Source organism: Eublepharis macularius, chromosome 2 (genome assembly GCF_028583425.1).
Source record: "Eublepharis macularius isolate TG4126 chromosome 2, MPM_Emac_v1.0, whole genome shotgun sequence".
Lineage (NCBI taxonomy): Eukaryota > Metazoa > Chordata > Lepidosauria > Squamata > Eublepharidae > Eublepharis > Eublepharis macularius.
Genome location: NC_072791.1, coordinates 85,761,369 through 85,779,543, shown reverse-complemented (window position 1 = coordinate 85,779,543; position 18,175 = coordinate 85,761,369).

Here is an 18,175-nt window from a genome sequence, read left to right as displayed (position 1 = left end):
AAATTTTGCCTGTAAGGCGGTCGCCCCGGGCAGGCCCTTTTTAAGGCGACTTTGCGATGCAATGTCGTCCTTGAAGGCCCCTCACCATCGCTTGCGGCTTAGTACGGGCATGCAGGAGGACTTGCAGGTTTGGTCGGACTTCCTGGCCGACTTTAACGGGGTTACGTTCTGGCGGGACGATTTATTACTTGAAGCGGAGCTTCAGGTTATGTCCGACGCCTCCGGTTCTTTGGGTTTTGGGATCTATTTTAGGAAGCATTGGTGTGTGGGTCAGTGGCCTAGGGAGTGGCATAGGTGGGGTCTTCTTAGGGACCTTACGTTCTTGGAATTTTTTCCAATTCTGGTAGCCGTGTTTTTGTGGGGACGTGAGTTTTCCAACCAGACTATGCATTTCTGGTGTGATAACCAGGCTGTGGTACAAGTGGTTAATTCGTTGACCTCTAGGTCCCCTAGGGTTATGAAGCTTGTTCGAGCCTTCACCCTCCTTTGCCTCCGTTGGAACATATTGTTTAAGGCCAGACATGTTCCAGGGGTGGATAATGAGGTGGCGGACGCATTGTCTCGCCTACAGATGGATCGTTTCAGGCGGCTTGCCCCGGAGGCGGATCCCCATCCAGTGCAGATGCCGCAGGAACTTTGGCAGCTTGGGAGTCCGAGGCATTCAGGGCCATATGGCTTGCAGTGGCCCCGAGCACCAGGAGAGCCTACAACAGAGCGGTAGGACAGTTTACAGGGTTTAGAGACAGGCTAAGCTTGCAGCAGCGCTGGCCTATCCCGGTTTCGCACTTGATGCGCTTTTGTGTGCATCAGAAGTTGCGGGGTCTTGCGGTTAAGTCGATTCGGGGGCAGCTGGCAGCGTTGGCATACGTAAGCAAGGCACGGGGGTTCCCTGAGGCCACGGGGGACTTCCGTGTGAGGAAGATGTTGGAAGGTTGGTCCAGGGAAGCAGGGGCTCGAGTTGACACCAGGGAGCCTATTTCTCCCTCGGTGCTCAAGGGGCTTTTTGCGGTATGGGCCGGGGTTTGCAGTTCTGGGTATGAGACTCGGCTGTTTCACGCGGCGGCATTGACCGCGTTCTTTGGGGCGTTTCGCATTAGTGAATTAGTGGCCCGGTCCAGTTTAGACCGGTCTGACCATGCTCTTTTGGTTAGTGATTTACAATGGGACGGGGATGCAGTCGTTATTAAGTTACGTCAATCCAAGACGGATCAGTGGCGTAAAGGGGTTGTTATTCGGCTGGGGCCTTGTGCAGATGGAGAGTTGTGCCCGGTGAGGGCTCTCCGACGCTTCCTTCGGGTGCGGGGCAAAGAACAAGGGCTTTTGTTCAGGCACGGCGATGGGCGGCCTTTGACGCGCTATCAGTTCTGGGCAGTTACCCAGAGAGCCCTTGATCGGCTGGGTTTGAAGGGAGTTAAATTCGCGACACATTCTTTCAGGATTGGGGCGGCTTCTACGGCGGCCGCAATGGGTTACTCGGCTGTAGCCATCCAAAGAGTTGGCAGGTGGCGTTCTTCAGTGTATCGGGCTTATGTTCGGCCCTTGTCTAAATTTTAAGCCATTACTAATTGACTTTTCTTTAGGTGCTGTGTCCTGCCGAGAGAAGCAAAGAATTCTGATCTGCGGGCACAGTATGGTTTTCTGGGCGGCCCACCAACCACGGAGGACGAGGATTGGGTCGCAGTTGGGTCTGAGTGAATGGGCCCGGGTTGAATGGCAGGGCCGTCGGGGCCTACGGTGGCCCGGCCTGCTGCCTTTGTTATTCGGCCAGAGGAGTGGCCTCCCGCCCCACGTGTTGGTCATTCACCTAGGAGGGAATGATCTGGGGCTCATGCAAGGCAGGGCATTGTCCTTGCAAGTTAAGCAGGACCTGCAGTTCATTCTTCGGCGGTGGCCTGGTGTTCTCATTGTTTGGTCCGCCATGTTGCCTCGGCGGGTTTGGCGGGAGGCCTTGCACCGTCCGGCTATTGAAAGGGCTCGAATGAAGGCCAATAGGGCTATTCAAAAAGCTTTGGGTGAAGGGTTGGGTATTTACTTACCTCACCCTAGGATCAGGGCCACTTTTGCCGACCTCTACCGAGGAGACGGGGTACACCTGTCGGCGTCCGGCAATGAGGTGTTTTTAGATGACTTGCGGCAAGGGCTTCGGCTGGCCTTAAGCCATCTCTGGGGCGCCAGGGCCTAAGCAGAGGCTTGGCCTGGCGTTGGCAGGATAGAATTGGGAAATAGGGAGCGGGTCGGTGAGCACCCTTGGCGCTTCTCCATTTTGGGGAAGAGGGGTCTGCCTGAAGCGGATGGTACTGCTTGTGACGGCTGCCATGCTGCATGGGCAGACTGCCTTGGGGAACCCTGTGTGCAAGTCCTACCTCACTGCTGTACGGCTGAGGTGTGGGAGCTTGATTGGGGGAACCAAATTTGCCTGGCTGTCCAGGTAGCTGCCATCCGGTGGATGGCTTAAGCCTGGGGCTTCGGGGCTCGCCCAGACAGGTCGAGGCGGAGGTCCAAGGTGCGACCACGTGGCTCGTCCTGTACCGCTAGTTTGCCCTTGCCGCAGTTTGATAGTTATGGTTATAAATATTGTTATCTTAATAAAAGTGGCCCTTAGTACCAAACAGTGGCGTCTGTCTCTTCATTCCGACTGGGGTGGCAAAACGACCCCTTCTGCCGCCAGCCTGGCTGTGGGGCGGGGGTCGTCATTTGCCTCCTCGGAAGGAGGAGGAGAAGGCGCGCTTTCCCCGGACATACGGGGATTGTGAGGGGGCGGAGCTTGTCGGCCATTAGGCTGCTCCGCTCCCCCGCCGGCGTCAGTCGCCCGGGAAAGAGCTCGGCCCACCCTCCTCTCCCTGTATCGGTGCAGGATTAGCCGGTTGCTGTAGTCAGAGCCAGGTAGGAATTTTTTCCTCCGGTCACCTAATTGGCCCAGGTCCGGAGGTTTTTCGCCTACCTTGTACCGATATTGTGGTTGAGGTGATTGGCACGGTGGCGCTGTTTAGTTAAATCATTTTGGCAGGATAGAATTGGGAAATAGGGAGAGGGTCGGTGAGCACCCTTGGCTCTTCTCCATTTTGGGGAAGAGGGGTCTGCCTGAAGCGGATGGTACTGCTTGTGACGGCTGCCATGCTGCATGGGCAGACTGCCTTGGGGAACCCTGTGTGCAAGTCCTACCTCACTGCTGTACGGCTGAGGTGTGGGAGCTTGATTGGGGGAACCAAATTTGCCTGGCTGTCCAGGTAGCTGCCATCCGGTGGATGGCTTAAGCCTGGGGCTTCGGGGCTCGCCCAGACAGGTCGAGGTGGAGGTCCAAGGTGCGACCACGTGGCTCGTCCTGTACCGCTAGTTTGCCCTTGCCGCAGTTTGATAGTTATGGTTATAAATATTGTTATCTTAATAAAAGTGGCCCTTAGTACCAAACAGTGGCGTCTGTCTCTTCATTCCGACTGGGGTGGCAAAGGCCAGTTCTTCCATTCTTAACTGTTTGAAATACTAAAGACAGCTGGCTATAAAATTATGAAATGGAACAGACATTTCAGCTGTGATAATAGATTTAAAGAAGCATATTTCCTGCCCAAATGGTATCAAGGTGTGGGTGATTTTACATCCCATCCTCCTCAGATAATTGTAGGCAACAGACATTAGGGATGGGGGAGAACTTTGTGGAGTGTAGCCAATGAGATGGCTGGGAAGGGGAATCTATTTAAACCCCTCCTTCCTTATGTAGCATGCTTCTTGCTACAGAACTCCTCACCTTTCCTGCCCTGAAGCAACAATGTGGGGTTAGCCATTTGTTTTGGAGAATAGCAAGAATTGTTTGGGTCCCTATCTGATTATCCAGGCTAATGGGCTTAACATTTGTGTGGTTGGGTTATATAAATATGCCTGATCCTGAGAGGATAGTGAAGTTCTACCTGGGGTTGGTAGGTTTGTGTGGGTTAGGTGCTTGCTATTTAATTAAATTAGTGAGCACATTGAGCCATCCGGGATGGGAGTAGGCACGCAGACCAGCCAATCAAAGCTGAATTATATCCCAGAGAACTGGAGTGGGTTAATTGCTTGGTGCTGCACATCAACATTTGAACATTTATACTGTACATGTGGGGAGGATGGGGTACAGCATCCCTCTGGATAAGTTTGATACAGGCAAAGAAAAGCAAGATGTGAGATCTATAGCCACATTGCGCTTGAAGCCAAGGTGATATTGCTCAACCACTGGCATATTCAGTGGGGCAAACTTTTAGAGAGCCCGCACAATAGCAGCAATAAGTTAATTAATTTTGCAATTCAGACTGTAATGAATACATTCGAAAATTTTGTCAGATGTTTTCAGCTCTTGTTGATGTCTATAGGAATTCTGTTAGCCAGGAAACATTCCTGTTTTACAGGAAGGGTATTTTTCCTCAAACGGTTGAGATTTTCTAGTGCAGAAGTTATGATTTCTAAAACATACACAGAGAGACAAATGAACCAGGTATCAGACCATTGGAACCAGTTTCAAAAGGTGCTGCTCTGATTCTCATCCAGAAGACTGCAGAGGATCTCACCCACAATATTGGGTCAACTGAACCCCAGCAAAGTTTGGAAGTACAATGTCTTTTAAGATCTCTGCTTTGCCAACCAGTATCACTTTTGTCTTGTCAGGGTTCAATTCAATTTGTTTGCTTTCAGGCATTTCATAACAGCTGTCGTAGCAACTCAGTACCTCTATTGCATCACCAGGGGATTTGGATAACGAGATCTAGAGCTATGTACCTTTTGTATATTGATGGCAACCTATTCCATAGCTACAAATGAGTTCTCCTAAGGACATTACATAGAGGTTGAATAACATGAAGGATAAGGTTGCACTTTGTGGAACTCTGTGTGGAATTCCCACACTGAAGAAAGCTGGTTTTCAATAGCAATCCTTTGAGTTCATTCCACGAGGAATGATTTAAACCAGTCCGAGGCACATTCCTTGATACCTACTTCTGTCTCCAGATATCTCAACAAGATGATATGATCTACAGTACAGAAGACTGTGGATAGATCCAGGAGGAGTAACAATGAAGCATGCCCTTTGTCTACATTCGGGTGTAGGTCATCAACTAGAACCACCAGAGCCACCTCCATCTCATAGCCTGATATATGACAGGCATCAATGACTCCTTTATGTGGTCTTTACAAGATTTTAGCAGTCAGAATGTGCAAGAATCCAGTGTATAAGTAATGTCCTTCACAGATGCTAGAATTCTGTCAATATCCATCACTGTATTCACATCAAAATGATTCAGAAGTGGACCAGATGGTGTGTTAAGCATTACTTCTGGTTCACCTGCATTACAGCTGGCCAGATCAGATCGTATTGGAGCTATTTTATCAGCAAAAAAAGAAAAAAATGCAAAGGTGTCACAACTAATTGTTCTTGAGCCAGTGACAGTTCAGATTTTGAAGTCAAAAGATGTAGAGATACCTTAAACAGTTTGGATCGATGTGTATCAGCTGATGCAATATGTCATGCATTGGATCCACTACTAGTAAAGATTCTGGGCTTGTGGACATAACTATCAGGAGACATAGCAGCCATCTTTAGTTCAGCATAATTATCATATGACTAAAGCTTAGTGATACTATTTGTTTGTGTTCATGATGTCAAACCTGTATCTTCTGGCCATATGTAATTGAGTCTGAAGTGCATCATCAAACCTTTTTGGATATTGAGATTAACTGTGTTTTTCAAGAAGCAACTACTTTTGAGTATCATTCAAATGTTAAAGTCGGTGACTGTTAAGTAAAATAAAAATACATAGGTTGTACTTGTAATCTGGGTTGTCATGGGTATTTGATGGTATACTTGAGTAATTACTGTGTTCTCTGTAAAAGTTTAGATTCTAAAAATCTTTTTTAGCATTCACAGCAGTGCAATTCATATCCTAGGAATCAAGTGTATTTTTTTCCAAATTCTGTTTATTGTTTTCAAAATTACCAACAATACAAATAACTTTTACAAGAAGAGGTATCTATAAAAATTATTACATTCAGTATATGTTTTCTAAATTATTATACATTCATACAATCATAAATAACATATATTTACAATTCATATACAATCATATAGCAATGATTATATCTTTATAGTTTAAACTGTATGAATTGTTGAATGTAATTTTAAATTGTATGTAAATTGTAATCCGCCCTGAGCCTGCTAGTGTGGGGAGGGCGGAATATAAATCGAATATAAATAAATAAATAAATATTGAATGTTCATCATGTTATGTGCTATTGTATCTGAGCATGTGGAAGTGGATGTGTATAACTAGTAGTGGAAATACAGAGGAATTATATACTTCCAATTTACCACAGATCTGGGTCTTTAAGTCTTTTGGGGATTTCTTGTTGTTTCATTAGGTATTCTAAGATTGGGTATCAGCTAGATATAAAGTCTCTTGATGTCACCTGGGGGGGGGGTCTATTGTTTGTCTACCTAGAGATCTTCTCATACTTAAAAGCAAACCTATGGAGCTTAGATAAGTTAAATTGTAAAGCTGCAAAGGAGAGCTGGTCTGACAAGGTGTTTTGAGCCTTGATGTATAGGAACAAAATACAATTTTTATATTCTGATTTTTTTGACTTTTTAAGGTAATATATATTTTTATATCAAAAGAATGACACTCTACTCTCAATCTACTGCCTTCAGAAATTTAATAACACACAGGCAAACAACCCTGAGAACTGTACAGAAAATGCAAGTGCTTGATATAAATCATACATTCATAATTCCTATGTACTATACCTTCAAAGTGTTAGTGTTCAGTAGAAACAATATTGCAAATGCCCATTCAAATTGCTCATATTCATCAGTTACAATGTTACAATGTTGCAACTCTCCATGCAGAGAAAAGCACCATTTCATAAATCGCATAGTACAAGGCATACATCCTCAGAGCCAAGCACATTGAGCTCAAAAGTCCAAGGAAGACTGTCAGTTATGCACAGTTCATTAAAGGGTGATGTAAAAGGCACCAATTATATTACCTAACAGAAGTGACCATCTGATGGCCAAAGGCAGTGATGATTTAACTGGGAGTAAGTTTCCCATTTCCTCCATGAGAAATTTTGCTACTTACCTAGATAAGTTGGTGCGGGAGAGGGGGAGGGGGGGGGGTCAACTTCCAGCTGATCAGCTGGAAGTCACTTTCTTCCGATCTCCAATCCTGTTGTAAGCAGTCAGCCCAGCCTCCACCATTTTAACAGCAGTTTTTATATGGCTGTTTGTGATATTAACAGTGTACAGGCCTCTGGAGTTAAAATGGCTGCTGTTTGGCCACCAGAGGACCTCCAGCAGTTGCTAAATCCTGCCCGGGACAACATGACATGCCACTCAGGAATGTGGGGTGATTAAGGAATGATTGTATTTACTGCCATCCCGGTGCTGCTGGTGCCCAGAGCAATAAAGGACTCACAGAGTCACCCCCACTTAGCACATTCCTTTCCCTCCTTCCGTGATGAGATCTCCTGTCCATGATTGAGGATCTAATCAAATGACATTCATAAGTATAGACAATCATTCCTGGCACAATGTATCCCTTCCCTAAAAACACTTAACCTAGCTCCACTGTACCTCATCAGAAAACGGTCCTTTTGGTGCAGCGCTAGAACTAGTTTTGCATCTGCATTCACACACCCTGGCAGCTATCAAGCCTTTTGTCTAACCCAGGAACTGACCATTGGAGTCTTTGTCCTAACTGCTAGGAGGACTCTCCTCCACCTCAGGGCACGTTTTACCTACAAAGGTAGAGCGCTGGGCCCATTCAAAGTGTGCAAGCTTTCTGGCTTCTCCCTTAGGGTCACTTCCCTAAGCCTCTTGCTCTCTTGGCCGAGGATGTTAATGTTCGAAGCTACTCTCTTCCTCCATGGACTGGACTACTCTCCAGGATAGGTAGATATACTTATTCCCTCTCTTTCTATTCCCAATCTCTGGCTAAGTTTCTAAGGACTCTGTGTGTGTGTGTGTGTGTGTAATTATTTCCCCCAAAGTAACTTCGTGTGTATGTGCATGAAGCCTTGTTCTTAATAAAAGTTATTGTTTGATATTAAGCACCAGACTCGCTTGTTCTATTGGGGAGGGGACTTGGTTAAAGCTGGTGGTACGGTCCACACGGTTACCGCCTCTCGTATAGCTGTCTTCCTTTCTTGCTAATTCCCCCATAAATCATATTTATTGCAAGGAGACCATTTCCGGTAACACTGTCACCTCTACTGTCTACACATAGGAAGTTAAAACACCTGATAACAACTTTACTGTGTAGCTATTTTGCTGAGGAGACATGGATCAGAACCCAATCAGCTTCTGAGCCACAGGCTCTGTTCTGTAACTATTTGAGTTGCTCGATGCAATCCAGACATAGCCATGATGGGCTTACAGATATATTATGAGTGTTGAACAAAGTAAATTCAACTCCTGAACAGGATCACTGAGAAATTTGTGGCATTCCTAGCCAAGGGTGCTTGAGGTCAGCTCTTCTTGAATCCCGACACTTTCTCAGTCTGCACAACTCTCCAGCAGGAATAGAGTGTCCCCCTTTTTATTTTGTTTATCAACATACAGCCTGATGAAGAATTTTAAAAAACTTGAATCTTTGCATACTGTTTGTCTTGTGCTTAATAAAGGACATTACAGGGAGGATATTTACATCTGAATGTTAACAATTCCAGATATTTTTTTAATGTCTGGAGACTCAGGTATATTTACATTCTCTGAATTGTCATTGTTAATATTTACTGGTGTATATCTGGTAGGGAACTTATTTTCAGGAAACATATTTTCAAATATTTACATTTTTTGGAATTCTCAAGCTGTTCACATAGTACCAATATTCATCAGTTTCAGACATTCCCTGCTTGTTGACATTCCCATGATTATAATACATTGTCTTATTGTTCCAGTAATATGAAATATTGCTTCAGTGAAAACAAGTAAGAAAGTCTCCAGAGAAGGAAAAGGGGAGACAGACCCACTGATGGTAGATGTTCATCCTTATGGAAATATTCATGAGGCATTTTGACTTCTTAATAAAGAGTTGTGCAGGATCTTCTCTGACAAATTGTCAGTCTACACATAGGAAGTTAAAACACCTGATAACAAGTGGCAAACAATTATTGCTAGCTTTGTTAGTCAGTGACACACCATTAATCATGATGAAAATTTCTCTGACATGGACTATAGACTATAACTATAATGTGTAATCCTGTGGGAGGAAGCTTCTCAACACTTGTTATTGAGGTGATTACTTTTTAACCAGAGCCAGCCAGCAACCATGTTGCTTACATCTATCATCTTGGAATAGAAGGAAAGAGAGATGTTTATCTGAGTATACCTGTGATTCTGGTGCAAGTCCCAGCTGTTGTTTTTTCTTAAAAAATTAAGGAATCAAACATCTTATAATCCTTCTGCTGCTGCTGCTATCATCATCATCTATTTTTCACAGTCCACCAGATGTTTGGGCTGGAATTTTTGGTTGCTCACCAATTCAGATTTTATCCAAAAATCTAGGACTCAGTGAGGTATTGCTGTTCCAAGCAATGTGGCTGTTTACAACTGGCCAGTTGTTATGCAGTCTATGCCAATATCACCTGGGTGTTTAGCTAGTCCTGCTGGTATCGCACCTATCACTACTGAAAAACCTGTTGAATGTTTCTCCCAGAGACTATGAACTTCTGATCTTAGATCTTGATATTTTGTTATCTTTTCAGTCTCTTTTTCCTCAATTCAACTGTCACCTGGGATTGCCACATCAATCAATTTGATCTTTTTATTTTCAACCATAGTAATACTGAGATTATTGGACTTCCGGTTTGGGATTATGGTGGTCTGATGCAGCTCTAAGAGTGGAGCTGTCCGAGCCACTGTTTGTGAGGGCCAGCAGGGTGTTAGATCACCCGGGGCCCCCTGTTCTCAGGCAGAGAACAGGCGTGAATGCTCAGGATCCAGAGGGTGCGTTGATCTCGGCTGAGGGGGGAGATCTGCACAATGGCCCCCCACCCAGCCTTGAGGTCCTGCCCGAAGAAGGACAGCAAAGATCTCTGCAGCGGCTTTGGAGTCATTGAATTGGCATAGGATCACCGTACCCAAGCTTCAGTAACTAATTTGGACTGATTTGGACTAATTTGAGTACCGAAACAGCGATTACAACCCGCAAATAGAACTATTAAGGTAAAGATTGCTATCTCTCTTTTCGAGAAGAAATTTGGTAAGAAGAATTGAATTAATTTGGAAGATAAAGATTGCTAAGTGTCAAGGACATATTGGTTAAGCTCCGGTAAAGTGACTGAGTTAAAAAAGAATTTATTTAGAAGAATTAGAGCGAAGAAAGTAATTATTGTTTACATACCTGCGGTCTAAGAGAGATAGTGAACTGTGGGAAACCTGAAAAAATGCGAGAACTGCTGTGTGGTCATGACAGAGCAGGAAGTGCGTCAAAGCAATAGAGTAACAGGCTGGAAGCGGCAGTCAATGGAAACCCGGAAAAGGAAGAGCGCCATTTTGAAAAAGGGAAAGGGCAAGACCTCAATTCAAGTGGAAGTGGGACATCTTGGAGAAGGTTATGGGCAGAAGCTTCGAGTTAAAACCATAGAGAAAAGACGCCTGCCATTTTGGATACCGGAATTGTTTAAATGGAGAAGAATTTGTTCTAAATAAAGGACTTAACTTTAAAAATAATAAATTACTTTCACCACGGAGTTGCGGAAGAGAGCGGACTCGTGGGAGCGAGGTAAAGCCAGCCCCACGATGTCAAAGAAGGAGTGGCAGTCAGCGTTGGAGAGTTTGGACAAGAAAGTGGTGGATGGAAATAAGGAGATTAAAGATATGATAAGAGACATGGTGAAAGACTTTAAAGAGACACTTAAATTGGAGGTGGCGGAAGTAACCAAGAGTATTGATAAGGTCAAGAAGGAGCTACAAACAACGCAGTCAAAAGTGAAGGCAATGGAGGATGAAGTGGACAAATTGTCTGTTTCTTTCAAGACAGAAACTAAGGGTTTGCAAGGAAGAATGGCCGTGATGGAATGTAAATACATGGAAAGACAACTTAGATTTCGTGGGGTCCCAGAAGCAGAGGGAAAGTCAGCCCAAGAGCAGATATCAGAAATACTTGCAGAATTTTTGGATAAAGAAGTGGAAGAAATTGTGCTTTTACTGGATGTGGCATACAGAATCAACTCAAAATATGCAGCTCAAAAAAATCTACCAAGGGATATGATAGTGCAATTCACAACGAAAAGAACAAGAGAAGATATTGTGAATAAACAGTTTCAAAACCCTCTGGAAATTGCTGGAAAAAGAGTACGAATAATGAAAGAGCTACCTAGAGGAGTTTTGTTGGAGAGGAAGAAATACAGAGAACTGGTTCAAATGTTGAAGGATCTGAATATCAGATACAGATAGGAAATACCAGAGGGTTTGAGCTTTGAATTTCAAACAGTCAAAAAAAACAATCAGGTCTAGTCATGAGATGGAGAGGGTTTTTATGGACAATGAAAAAGACTTACCTAAAAGATCCAGAATATGACCATGGAGTGCAAAATTATATCTTGGAATGTAAATGGACTTAATTCACCTTTCAAACGTAAAACTATTTTCCATTGGCTATCTAAACAGCATTGTAATATAATTTGTTTACAAGAGACTCATATTAAAAAACAAGATGTAAAATATTTGAAAAATGCCAAATCGGGAAGGGAATTTGCAGCTTCATCGAAGCAAAAATAAAAAAGAGGAGTAGTCTTGTACATTAAAGATGAGCTGCAACCTAAAATGATATTTAACGATGTGGAAGGAAGATATATAGCTGTGGAAATTATTTGGAACACGGAAAAGATTTTGCTGATTGGAATTTATGCACCAAATGGAGCTAAGGACAACTTTTTTAAGGACTTACAGAAACAACTGGACGGGCTAACTTACTCACAAATAATTTTGACAGGTGATTTTAATGGAGTTACGGTTTTAGATGTGGACAAGAAATCAAAGGGTGCACAAAAGAAAAGAGGATTATTGCCAAAATCCTTCTTTGAAATGAAGGATCAGGAGAATCTGGAAGATACTTGGAGAAGAAATAATCCCAAAGTAAAGCAATGCACGTTCTTTTCGCCGAGACATTCGACATTATCAAGAATTGATATGATCTGGGCCTCTAAGGACTTGGTTGTATGGACAAAAGATGTGGAGATAATGCCAAAAGTAGGATCAGATCATAATCCAATCATGTGGAAGTTTGGAAAAGGCACCAAAAGACGAAGATGGAGAATAAATGAGGATCTGCTGCAACAAAAGGACAATTTAGAATTGCTACAGAGGGAGACCAAATTCTTTATACAGTATAATTTGAATAATACCGTTCCAACTCACAAAGTTTGGGACACTTATAAGGCAGTTATTAGAGGAGTATTGATGGATTTAAATGCAAGGGATAAAAAGAAAAAAGAGGAGAAAAAGAAAGAAATTGTGGAGAATATAAGAATTACGGAGATACAACTGAAGAAAAGACCAGGGAAAAAGAAATTATTTCAAGAAATTAAAATTTTGCAAGAACAATTGAAAGCAATGGAGAATAAAGAGTTGGAATGGGAACTGAAGAAATTGAATCAAAAGTCATTCGAAGGAGCAAACAAACCTGGGAAATATTTAGTGTGGCAGTTGAAAAAGAAAAAAGAGAAAAAGGTGATAACTAAGATTCAAGAAAATGGAACGACATTGACCGATCAAACAGCGATTAGTAGAGCATTCTTTAAATTTTATGCAAAATTGTATCAAAGGAAAGAAGTAAATTTGGATGCTATTGAGCAATATTTAAACAAAGTTAAATTACCATTGATATCAGAAAATTGGAAGAAAAAGGTGAATGCAGAAATTACGGAGATAGAGATAAGAGAAGCCATTCAATCGACTAAATTAGACAAGGCACCAGGTCCAGACGGAATTACGGCTAGATTCTATAAATCATTGGTAGATGAGTTGGTACCTTTTTTGAAGGTGGTAATGAATGAAATTCTAAGAGGACAAAAGGTTCCAGAGTCTTGGAATGAGGCCACCATATCATTAATACCAAAGGAGGATCAGGACCTATGCAATGTTAAAAACTATCGACCTATTTCATTGCTGAATAATGACTATAAAATTTTTGCAAAAATATTGGGGGAAAGACTGAAGGAAGGGCTTGTGGAATTTATTGCAGAAGAACAAGCAGGTTTCCTTCCAAATTGACAAATCAAAGATAATTTGAGAACTGTTTTAAATGTTGGAAAACTGTTGGAAGTCACCAGAAAAGGGGGAGGGAAAGGGTGGGGGAAAATTGATATTTAGGTTCAATATCTGAAATGTTTGTAAATTTGTACTCACCTAATAAAAAGAGATTATTATGTTCTAGCTTCTTATCCGTTTGAATTTTGAAATCCCACAAGATCTTAACTTCCTTATTTCCAACAACTTACTTGGGTTTATATTCGCACCACTATTTCGCAGATGGTAGCTCATATTTTTTGCATACATTTCAGTGCAGCATTGCAGCTACTTTATTATGGTGGTTTTTATAGTCGGTTTTTGCAATCTTACAGCACCCTCTGATGAGTTGGTCAGCAGTTTCATTCACTTCATTACATAATGTGCACTTGCTGTTTGTGGTCTTTTCAATTTTCGCTTTCATACAGTTTGTTCATAACACCTGTTCTTGTGCAGTCCTCCTGTCTCTTTTTTTCAATATCCCTTGCGTTAGCCAGTACTCTTGTCAACGTTACCATCAGTATTCTTCATGCCTCCTTTGCCATGCCTCCATACAGTTTTTCAACATTTCTTTCCTATATTTGTCTTTTGTACCCTTTACTTTAATTATTCCTTTTCTGTAATCATCAGCCAGCATGTTCCCTTTCTTGCTCTTGATGTGCCCTTTTTTCTTCTTCTACAGTTTGTTTTATTTGCACCATTGGCTTCCATTACTTTGTGGCAAATAAAGTCATTTCGAGGATATAGGGTGCGATTGGTTGTCATGAATTTTTCTCATTTTGCAATCTAATGCATCCAATTTGGCTTGTGTCCAATCAAAAATTCCATTATTATAATAATTACTATTATTATTATTTTATATAACAATATGTTGCATGGAAACAACTGCTTATGTGGGTAACTTCATAGAGATACAACTTTTTCATGTTATATATTGAGAAGGGGTTCGACAATATGTATTTAGAGAGCAATTTTACCATCATCCCACATTGTTCTAAATCCACTTCATTGTGACTCAGTCTTATTGTAATCAAAGCACATGGCATTTACAATTGATTTTGGTTCAGTCACCACTGTGTAATCTTAGCCAGGTCACTACATAGCTGGTACTCAGAGGCAGAGCTTTCAGGCTTACAGATGTAATTTGCAGGGAAGTTTGAAGCACAGGATGAGCGTTTGTTAGAAATTAACCACTGATTTCTTTTCAAGTACTATTAATATCCTCTATCTATCAATCAATATGACAAGGTAACTCAAATTTAGCAATAAGAATAAACAGTACATATTCTGCATTTCACTACTTATTGCACATCATCAGAGTACCAAGCATAATAGGATTTTTTGTCATTTAATTCTCAAATGTAAGTACTCTCTTTTTGAGCTTTTGCACCTAAGCATTTCCTTGGCTTTTAAAGCTACACTCAAACACACACACTCACACAGGTGCAGCTTGGGAAAAACCTCCAGGTGGTTTGATCCCCTAATGGTGGGGAGTGTTAGTTAGTTACTTAACTATGGGGGGAAAGCCAAGTCTTTATTATTGACACCTAGGTGGCCTCAATTAATTTAGGCTTCTCTTTCTCAGAAAAAATATATTTTTCAATTTAGTGGTCATGAATCTTTTCAAGGAATTACATAGATCTTGTAAGTTTATACTTACAAAAATTTGTCTACAGTGGCATGATGCAAGCTATCAAACTATTTTAAACAATGAGCAAAGGTATTAAAATATTACATACCCCTATTTTTGACCCCCGTATTCAGCTATGTATTTATGTACGCAGTTTGAAAATTATACATAAGAGTTTATGTCAGTGGCTAAAGAGAGTGAATACTTGTCATAAATAGGACCGTGCTATTGAACATGCAATCCTAAACAGGTACATTTAGAAAACATAGAAGTGTGTGTCTCTGTTTAAGATTTTACTGCAAGTGTTTGTGACCCACTAGCAGCTATGAGCAAAAATTTCCCCACCAAAAGCAATGAAACTTTATTAAATACTTTAAAATCTCCAGATAAGCAAATCTTCTGTCTCTGAAAGCACCGTTCCTGGCTTTCTCAGTCTTGCTAGTTTTCACACACATCCTCTTTTAAAACATTAACATTGGCTACCTTTGTTGATATTTAGTTGGATGAAGATACTGAATACTTTATGTATAGGGCTACAAACAGCATGGGGATAATTAGATGACTAAGAAAAGCGTAACAAGCACATTATCTTGGCATTATGTATGGAATAATTAGGATTCCTGGTAGTATTATACAATGTTATGGACTGTTAATTAACCTTTCCAGATAAGCCTATCAGGGTGTGCATATGTTTCTTTACACAAAACCAAAAATATGCCTAACATTTCACAAGTGGAAAGCAGTAAATGAATATTAACTAAAGCAAAGGCTATAGAATGCAACTAAGATCAGCACAATTGCCAGATATGGTGGCTATTTGCAGCCACCCTTTCCTTTTTTTGCATAAAATAAACATTGATACTCAGTTTTGTTAATACATGCATCCATGCTGTCACTGAAGTCAAAAAGTCTTTTTCTTCATTGTCCTTCACTTATATTTATAACCCTTCATATTTACCACTGTTATCTTCATATGTACAAATAGCTGTACCAGATCCAAGAACAATTTCGTATTCATCTCTGTATAAATGCAATATCAAATGATGCTTTGCATGTGTGAGAGAGCCACAGATCTAACATTATGGCTCAAAGTCACCTTAAAAAATGTTCATTAATTTAGCTTTCAAATTAAAGCAGAGAACAAATAGATTTCTTCCCCAATAGTTGTTTTGCCAAGCTGTCAGAAAGGACGAACGATAACCTCCCTAATCTAGCAGTTTCCAGTGTTAACTCTTTTCTTTGACCTTAACTTTTGGTTTCCACTAGCATGGTCACAACCATTATCTCTATCTTCTCTGTACTACACACTGCTTTATCTTTGACATCACTGGCAAATAGAATGTCATTTGACTGTAATGCTGTCTCTTAGTTTTCCATAACTTCTGCTGACTTTTGGACTCTGCAGTATCTGATGTGTATCCTACCATTTCCTTTCAGCCCCAGAAAGATCATTTCCAGGGTTACAGGACTCACACTGAAAAATCCCAAACCTTTCAGAAAATGCAGAAAGGTTACAAAAAAATTACTGAAATTGACAACAGTTGACTGCATTTGTCCTGACCACCAAGGCTGCAATGTTGCACTGGAAGGGAGAGGAGGAGGAGGAGTAGAAACTACCCCAGCCATGCCACTGAGACTGGCAGACACAGCAGTGGTGATGGGTGACATCACCGATCACCAATTAGATAGAGAGGCATGGAGGGCTGATGGGCAGAGAGGTGGAGAAGTAGAGACGTGAATGAGTGGTATTTATGGCAGCAAGCAGTCCCCCTTCATCTGTGGTGTTTGGGCCAAACATCTATTCTAGCAGCCTCTTCCCTAATGCAAATGGATTTGGGGGTAGTTGAGTACCATATGGACTGGGATGGAGCTTGTGGCTGCCTGGGCTCCTAAGAGCCAAATACTGCCGGAGCTTCAAGCCCTCTTCTTTCCCTCCTGTCACCAGTGGAGGAACTAGAAAAAGGGCTTGGGAAATTCCTGGAGAGTTGGAGGAGGTCCCTGGGGAAGGTAGAATTTGGAGAGAGCTCATCAGGGATATGATGCCATACATCCCACCCTCCAAAGATGCAATTTCTTCCACAGAAACTGATGTATGTAGTCTAGAGATCAGCTATAATTCCCAGAAAAATCAAGGCCCCACATAGGGGTTGGTAACGCTAAGATAATTGCCAGCCAGTTCATCAAACTGAGGGGAAAAGGAGAAAACAACAGCAGGAGGGCTGGAGGAAGGGAGCAAAGCCAGGGAAGAGGAGGTGAGAGAGCAGAGGGGAGAGAGTGGGGATTATGATAGCCAACACCAGTATGGGAAGAAGGGAGCAATGACAGCAATGATGATGATGGGAAGGGGAGCCGTGTGGAACTTGCCCTGGCAGCTTTTCTGACTCCAATGAAGGGGAAAGAGGCAGGGTGGATCCATGAGTCCTTTTGAGTCCTATTTTCGAGGAGGTGTGCATGCCTGCTATCCCTATTATTGAGGAGTCCAGTCCCACTATGCAAGCTATCCATGCCACAAGGATGCCTGAAAAAGGGTAGAGCAGATGCTGCTGGACTTTTGTTTCCCTTTCTAGCCATCTTTATGACTGAGAAAGTGTACCTGCTAGCATGGTCTCAGAGCCCCAGTGATGCCTGGAAAGAATGTGGAGCGAGCAGGGCTGCTGGACATTTCCAACTACTTTCCCTTTCGATAGGATACTGATAGGACGCCTCACAAACGCTCAAGCTTTCCTTGAGGCTGCCACAGTTTGCTTGCTGAGACTGCACCCAGCTGTCAGATATGGATGGAACAGGGGGAATTCATTGTTTGTAGCTTGTCTGAGGATGGTTACAAAGCCTGGACCTCTCTCACTTCTTGAAGCCATCATCTGGCAGCCAAAAAACAATCTGCAACAGTTTGTCATGTGTCCTCCACCAGTTCTGTTATAATGACTTTATTCATTCTTTTGCTTTGCCCTATGCCTGCAACTCATTCCAGTGCTCTTCCTTCAAATCCCTCTCCAGATCCAGTTTTCCATAAGTTTTTGCTTAATTCTGTAGTTCTCATACCAACTAAAATGAAGACAAATAGATGCTATTCAACTTTGCTTCTCATGTACTCTGGCCTCTTAATTATGGTTACCTTCCATTTTCCAAGTGCTTTCCTCTATGTCATGAGGACTAGACACCTACTGCTTCAAAATTTGTCTCATTACATAGGCCTACAGAGGCAGAGGGGGAGGGGGAAAATGGCCCTGAAAACGGCCTGCTCCCTGAAGGAGGGAAGGAGGGAAGGTGAGATGCTTGTCTTGGAGATGAAGCAA